The sequence below is a fragment of the Saimiri boliviensis genome, chromosome X (assembly GCF_048565385.1).
Source record: "Saimiri boliviensis isolate mSaiBol1 chromosome X, mSaiBol1.pri, whole genome shotgun sequence".
Taxonomy (NCBI): Eukaryota; Metazoa; Chordata; class Mammalia; order Primates; family Cebidae; genus Saimiri; species Saimiri boliviensis.
The window spans coordinates 46,803,773-46,812,060 of record NC_133470.1 but is presented as its reverse complement, the minus strand read 5'-3'; the positions used below and the strand labels follow the sequence as shown (position 1 = coordinate 46,812,060).

The 8,288-nt window shown below is 38.4% G+C and overlaps 1 pseudogene; it reads right to left on the bottom strand.

Annotated features, from left to right (window-relative positions):
• Nucleotides 1-486: 486 nt before the first annotated feature.
• LOC104653115 (transcription factor BTF3 homolog 4 pseudogene) lies at nt 487-3,572 on the bottom strand (annotated as a pseudogene).
• Nucleotides 3,573-8,288: the final 4,716 nt, after the last annotated feature.

The window sequence follows — 8,288 nt, the reverse complement described above, 5'->3', positions numbered from 1 at the left end:
TCTAAGCATGCAGGAGGGTATAGTAAGCAGCTACAATAATAAAATCCAACCCAGAGGTAGGTTCAAGGCCAACAGTAGGAGAGTGGCTGAGGAAATCTTCCTCGGGCCAGTACCATTTCACAGAATGGCCATTTGTGCTGGGGAATGTTTATGGCCTATTTTCTTCTCATTCAAAAGGACATTCCCAATTTCGACCTTGCTGAAAAAGAGGCATTGTTGTACCTGCTATTAAGAATAGCTAGGATATAGGATAAGGCTGGGATAAAATTATTTAGCAAGCACATGCTAGCTATTCTAGTTTGAAATCTACCAAACTGTAGGCTGGGTATGGTGGCTCACACCTGTAATCCCAGCACTTTGGGAGGCCGAGGCAGGTGGATTACCTGAGGTCAGGAGTTCAAGAACAGCCTGACCAACATGGAGAAACCCCATCTCTACTAAAAATACAAAAATTAGCCAGGCGTGGTGGCACATGCCTGTAATCCCAGCTACTCAGGAGGCTGAGGCAGGGGAATTGCCTGAACCCAGGAGGTGAAGGTTGCAGTGAGCCAAGATTGTGCCATTGCACTCGAGCCTGGGCAACGAGAAAAAAGAAAAGAAATCTACCAAACTGCAAAATCAGGGAGAAATAAAGAGTTAAAGATGAAGCTGTTGTTCCTCAAGATAAGGGAACAAAATTTTACAAAAGGAGCGATTAGGCATTCGCTTAACTCTATATGGAGAACATCCTTCTCAAGCTAGGTGGAAGATGAGTAAGAATACTACCAAAGACTGAACAGGCCATTTGGAAACCAAAAGGAGAGGGAAAAAAAAGGCATTCGGGAAGCAAGCTAGTAAAAGAAGTTATTCTAGGCCTGACTAGGTAAGCGAATCTAAGGCAACCATACCAAAGATATGTTACCCATTACTCTAGCATGAAGCCAGTGGCAAAATACCTCAAGACATTTTAAACCCAGAGAAGTGTATGAAAAATATGATAGCTAACCAAGCAAATTAAAATCAAACCAGTAATGGTAAAAATCTCTTCAGATCTCAAATCCAGGATACTCATTTTCCATTAATTCTGTGTCTTATGGGAGAAAAAGAAAAGTAACACATTTAAAGATTTTTTTTATTTCTGCTGGGGAGGGAGTAGGATAAATAGAACTGTTTTCCAATTTGCTCTCCACTGTATACACACATACCCACACACATACATAAACATACACACACCAAAAATACCTCAAACAAAGAAACAAAAAAACCAGGAATGAAAAACCAAAACACCCTCAAACTGCACCAATACTTCATATTTTAACCAAAAAAAAAAATATCCTGGGAGGAAGTGCAAAATGCAAAATCAAATGACCAAAAAATGCTGAACAAACAGCATTATTAATATACAAAATATTTATATTACTGAACTAGTAACTAGTAACAGGTATTGTTCTTTGAGTCTGTAAAACTTTGGAACCACATAGCTGATTTGTTAAATCTAGTCCACGCCAGCTTCCAAAAACCAAAATTTTACTTAGCTTCATTCTTTGATGCCTCATCAAAATTTTCTACAAGATCTGGAACATCGTCCTCCTCCTCATCAATGTCTTCTGATTTTGGTGCTTTACTGTCTAAGACTTGCTGTGGGAACTGTTCAGCTAACTTCCTAAGGCTTGTTAAGCTGTCAGCACCAAGCTGACTTAATATTCTAGGAAGCATTTCTGTGATGGGTTTGGCTTCTGCATGACCAGTAATTGCAAAGGTGTTAGCAGAAAGGGAAGCTTGGATTTCGGGATTGTTGAAATGAATAAATGTCCCGTCATCTTTAAGCATGTTCACCTCTTCAATACCAGCTGTATTATTCACAGCCAGTTTTTTTTAGAGAACTCTGAAGCTTTTTGTCATCAGCTGTAGCTGTTCTATGTACCACCTTCTTCTTTCTGAGAGCTGTACCCTTGCCCCCTATCCGGACCTGAGCCTGAAGTTTGGCTAACTTTTCTTGATTCATGCTGCTGGTAAATCTGAAGCAGGGAGGGTCCTCCAACACAAGCACGCGGCAAGAGCAAGATGGCTGCCTCCAAAAATTTGATATTTAAAATGTATTTGAAAATTAAAATATTATTTCTCTTGATCACTGAATTTTTCAGTGCCCCTTTACATTTTGTGCCTGAGGCGAGTTCCTTATTTGCCCTGCCAGTTCCCAGTTCTGTCTCCACTGCTACCATCATGGTCCACACCAACACGGCTTCTCACTTGGACGACTACAACAGCCTTCTGCCAGGTCCCTTTACTACCTCTCTTGTCTCTCATTGTTCATACAGCAGTTGAAGGAGTTTTTAAACTGTCATTCAGATCAAGTCCTTCTCCTCCATGTTCCACAGACAACTCCCATATGACCTACAAGACCCACTGTAATCTCGCGCTTCCTTGCTGTTCAACCGCCTCTCGTCCCATTCTCTTCTCCACTCACCACACTTCAGGCACCCTGGCATTCTTTCTGTTCCTCAAACAAGCCAAGCTCTTTCCCACTCAGGTCCTTTACATTAGCATTCTCTCTGATATTATTCCTACAGATATTCAAAAGGCTGGCTCTGTAGTATTCAAATCTCAGCTTTTCCTCTCCTGAGAAGCCACCAAATCTAAAATAATTCCCCCATCTGCACATCAGATCGCTCTATTTAATGTGCATGTTTTGGTTCTGAGTTTCTTTAGGAAACTATTGTCTTGACCATTTACGTGTTTTCTTCTTGTCCATTTTGTTGTCTAGAATATAAAAGCCATGAGGGTAGGGGCTTTGTCTGTTTTGTTCACTGTCTTTTTTTTTTTTCTTCTTCTTAACATCTCTGGACACTAAAATATTACCCTCTAAAGACCCCATTTATAATTATCAAACTTAATACCGTAGTCCTACCTTATCCCTGGAGGATATGTTCCAAGACTCTCAGTGAATTCCTGAAACCACAAATAGTATTGAACCCTATATATACTATGTTTTTTCCTATATACGCATAATTATGACATTTTATTTATAAATTAGGTACAGTAAGAAATTAAAAATAACAAAATAGAACGATTACAACAATATCCTGTAATGAAAGTTGTGTGAATGTAATCTCTCTCTCTCAAAACTGGGAACTTATTGTACCGTACTCAACTATTTTAGACCATGGTTGACCACAGGTAACTGAAACCGCAGAAAACAAAACCAAAGTTAAGGAGGGGCTACTGTATTTGGCTAACCTGAGGATTCACATGGCATCATTTCATTGTTTTAATGTGTATTTTCTCATAGCCCAGTGCCGGTGAGTTTTTTTTTAATTTTTATAAATTTAAGGAAGACAAGCCCAGTTTTGTTACATAATGGTGAAATCTGGGCTTTTAGTGTAACCATCACCAAAATACTGTACATTGTACCCATTAGCTCATTTCTCATTCTTCACCCACTCAAAACCTCCAACCTTTCTGAGTCTCCAGTGTCTATCATTGTACACTCTATATCTGTGTGTACACATTACATTGTTTTCACTTATAAGTGAGAACATGAAGTATTTGACTTTGTTTCTGTTATTTCACTTAAGATAATGACCTCAGTTCCATCCAACTTCCTGCAAAAGACATGAAGTCATTCTTTTTTATGGCTGAATAGTATTCCATTATATAATTATATATATTTTTTTACATATAAGCTTTTTATCATGTTTTTGTAATGCGTTTATATTTTTATCACCTATTTCTTTACCACCTCAGAATGAATGGTAAAGTATTAATCAGAAGATGAGACTTTCACTCTGAGAACGTGTAGACTAGACCAAGATTTCTTCTATTGGAGGTGTTGAGGAGTTAACTCTGTTTTTTTTTTGTTGTTGTTGTTGTTGTTTTTTCAGGACTACAAATTGCCAGCAAGCTTTTCATTACTACCACTCACACCAACTTCTCATACAACATTCCGTCTTCCAAAATCAGACATTTTCTTGATTTACGTTTCTCATTTTCAGTGTCTACTTGCTGAATCAACTCCTTGAAATCCACCCACCTATCATAGTACTTATCAGACACCAGGAACTTGGTCTTCAAGGTGGGGCAGTCGACCATGACAGAATCCATGACTAGGAACATAGCCTCACTGGTCACAAAGCATTGAGCTTTAGACACATGTAATTGATATAAAATTTCCTTGGAAGTCACCTGGAGACTTCAATGCACAAAGCTGATTCCTGAAAAAGTCACAAATGAGGCTTCACTCATATCTTTGGAGCAGAGAATATTTCCTCAAACATCCTGGCAGGCACAGATGAGTTCTCTGGAATACCCTCTCTCTTGGGAGTTTGTCCTCTCTACAGGGGCAGCAACACATGGTGGCTGGGGAAGTGAGACATGCAGGAGTCTGAGCTCATTGAAACAATCCAGGGGTAAGTGGCTCTGCTGCTATCCTTTCCCCTCAAGCAGTCCTAAATTTATATGATTAGGCTTCAGATCACTAGTTACTTGAAATGTAGCCTGATTTTGAAACTGTGATGCAAGGGGTTATGGAAACATCTTCTGTGTTGTTTCCTCCTGGCTTGAGAATGGTTTGTGCTGTGGATTTCTGGGCTTGCATTGGGGAAGAAAAACAACAACAACAACTTCTGGCCTCTTTTCTTTGGCTGTGTCTGTAGATTCTTTTGTATCTATCTAACACCTACTGGGGACCTCCTATGAGACTGGTACATGCTGGGTGCATCTGTGTGCCAGAGGCTGTTCTAACAGAGGCTTCTCTTTTCAAGCTTAGAGAACTACAATGCTTCTAGGAGCAGCTGATGATGACATCGCTTCTTTTTCAATGTTACACTCCTATAGACATATTGATTTTGAAAAAGGATCTAGTTAACCAATGGGTTAACATATCCATATGGGTTCCCACATACCCCAGGCTTTATCTTCCGCTTCTCACATTGAAATCTCTTGGGCACCATAAAAAAGTCATTGTTCATGATAGTCCAAGTATGGAAACAACCTACATATCTATTGACTGATGAATTGATAAACAAAATATAGTATACATATTTACACAATGGAGTGCTATTAATTCATAAAAAGAATGGCATACTGATGCATGCTATAGCATGGGGAACCTTGAAAACATTATGCTAAAAGAAGTCAAATACAAAGGACCACATGTTGCATTCCATTTATATGAAATATATGGAAGAGGCAAATCCAAAGATAGAAAGTAGATTAGTTGTTGCCAGGGGTTGGGAAGAATGGGAAATGGGGAATGACTGCTAATTGGTTTCCTTTTGGAAATCTTCCAGAATTAGATAGTGGTGATGGTTGCCCAGCTTTGTGAATATACTAAAAAACACTGATTTGTACACTTTAAAATGGTGAATTTTATAGTATGTAAATTATATCTCCAGAACAAAAGTCATAGGTAACCGGATCTGGAATTGAACGGAGAGTTCATCTAATTCAAGTTTCTCATTGTGCTGATGGGAAGGCTGAGAAACACAGTGGATTGGACTTTTTCAACATCACTGCCATCACATAGCTATCAAGTAACTGTTTAGCATAGAGTATATACAGGGAACTGTGAAATCGTGGGTGACACAAAGAGGTTATCTTTCTGCAGATAACTGCAAATACCTTTCAAGTGCCCCCACCCTTAGATAGAGTATTTGAAGAGCAGGGCCAAATGGTGTTAATTTAATCTTTTTTGTTGATTTGTAAGAACTCTTTCTATATTAGTCACCAGCCACTTATCTCCCATAAGTGCTGAAAATATATATATATTTCAATTTTGGCATTATCTTTGCCATGATCTGAATGTGTGTGTCCCCCCAAATTCATGTGCTGAGATTCTAAACCCCAAGGTGATAGTATTAGGAGGTGGGGCCTTTGAAATGTGATCAGATTATATGATAAAGTTTTCATGAATGGCATTAGTGCCCTTATAAAATAAGCTCCCAAGAGACCCCTCATCCTTTCCATCATGTGAGGACAGAACTAGAAGGAGCTATCTATGAATCAGAAGTGAGCCTTCACTGACATCACATCTGCCTTGATCTTGGACTTCCTAGCCTCCAGAACTGTGAGAAATAAATTTCTGTTGTTCATAAGTTACTCAGTTTATATATTTTGCTATAGTAACCTGAACAAACTAAGAATGTTTTCAAATTTATGTTGTCATGTTTTAAGAAAAGTACTAGAACTTTATAATAGTTGAAAGTACATCTAATAAAGAATCTAACAGTTTTTCTTGTTTACAAATATTAAAATTTCTTGTGATAATGTGAGCATATTTTTAAAAGCAATTTAATTTTATTATAATGAGTAATTTATAACAATTTGTAGAATACCCATGTGTTGTTAGTGCAGTGAGTCTGCAGCTTGCTAGATGGCACCAAAAGAGCATGTCAGATGCAGTCGTACAGACAGATTTCACATATATAGTGGTGGGGGGACTGAAAGCTTTCCTCTAAGACCAGGAACAAGACAAGAGTGACTATTCTTGCTATTTCTATTCAAAATAGTACTGTAAGTCCTAGCCAGAGAAATTAGGCGAGAAAAATATAAGGCATTCAGACTGGAAAGGAAGGAGTAAAATTATCTCTGTTTGCAGATGGCATGATTTCATATGTAGAAAATTCTGAAGACTACACCAAAAAACTATTAGTACTAATTCAGGAAAGTTGTAGAATACAAAAGCAACAGTCAAGTACAGTTGTCTGCCAAAAACAGTCAGTTATATTTTTATGCACTAGAAGCAACCTATCCAAAAAGGAAATCACATAATACCTTATACTGTAGCATTAAAAAGAACAAAATACTTAGGAATCACTCTAGCCAGGGAGATGAATGATTTATACATGGAAAACTGTAAGATTTTGATAAATGAAATTAGAGAAGACACAAATAAATGAAAAGACATTCCATGTTTATGGACTGGAAAAATTAATATTGTTAAAATGTTCTTACCACCCAACAAGATCTATAGATTCAGGGCAATCCCTACTAAAACTCTGTCATTTTTTTTGACAGACATAGAAAAAATAATTCCAAAATTCATATGGGACCACAAAATACCTTGAATAGCCAAAGCAATCTTGAAAAAGAAAAACAAAGCTGGAGGTACAACACTTTCTCATTTCAAGCTATAATACAAAGCTCTAGCAATCAAAACACAATGGTACTGGCATAAACATAGACACATTGGCTAATAGAGCTTAATACAGAACCCAGAAATAAACCCATGCATACCTCGTCCACTACTCTTTGACAAGGGTATCGAGAATATGCAATGGTGAAAGGATAGTCTGCTCAATAAATTGTTTTGGGAAACCTGGATATCGATTTGGACAAGAATGAAATCTGACCCTGATTTTACACCACATACAAAATCTAACTGAAAATGGATTGAAGACCTAAATGTAAGGTCTGAAACCATACGTGTCCTAAAAGAAAATGTAGGAAAAAAATGTTCCTTGCTATTGGTCTAGGCCAGGGGTCCTCAATCCCCACACAACAGACTGGTACCAGTCTGTGGCTTGTTAGAAACCAGGCCGCAGAGAAGGAGGAGAGTGGTGGGCAAGCTACCGAAGCTTCATCTATATTTAGAGCAGCTCCCTGTTGTTCACATTACCATCTGAGCTCCATCTCCTGTTAGAGCAGCAGAGGCATTAGATTCTCATAGAAGCATGAATCCTATTGTGAACTGCGCATGTGAGAAATCTAGGTTGTGCACTCCTGAAGAGAATCTAATGCCTGATAACTTGAGGCGGAGCTGAGGCAGTGATGCCAGCACTGGGGAGCAGCTGCAAATACAGATTAACATTAGCAGAGAGGTCTGACTGCACAGAGACCATAATAAATCAACTGCTTGCAGACTCATATCAAAACCTTATCAGTGAATGGCAAGAGACAATTCAGCTGCATCTGGTAGCAGGTTTTATAGTGGCAAGTGAGTTGATGTACCTCAGTTGTACAGCTGCATTTGGTGGCAGGCTTAGGTCAGAATCTGACATTTATTTTACTCCATGCATTATTGTATTTACCACTTCCATCCTGCCCTCTTTCCTGCACTACACACTTGTCTCAGCCACAGTTTTTGTAAGCCCACCAGCTAACCCTAGACAAAATGAATAAAAAACAAATGTCACTGAAGAGCTTCTTTGAAAAGGGGGAAAGACCCAATTATCAGATAGCAGAAGACTCTAAGACTGCTCAGAAAGGTTTTTTTTGTACATTTAAAAGAAAATCATGAATCCTACTTAAATTATGGGTTCATTGCAACAGGTGATTCACATTCTCCAAGCTCGCTTTGTATATGTGGTGAC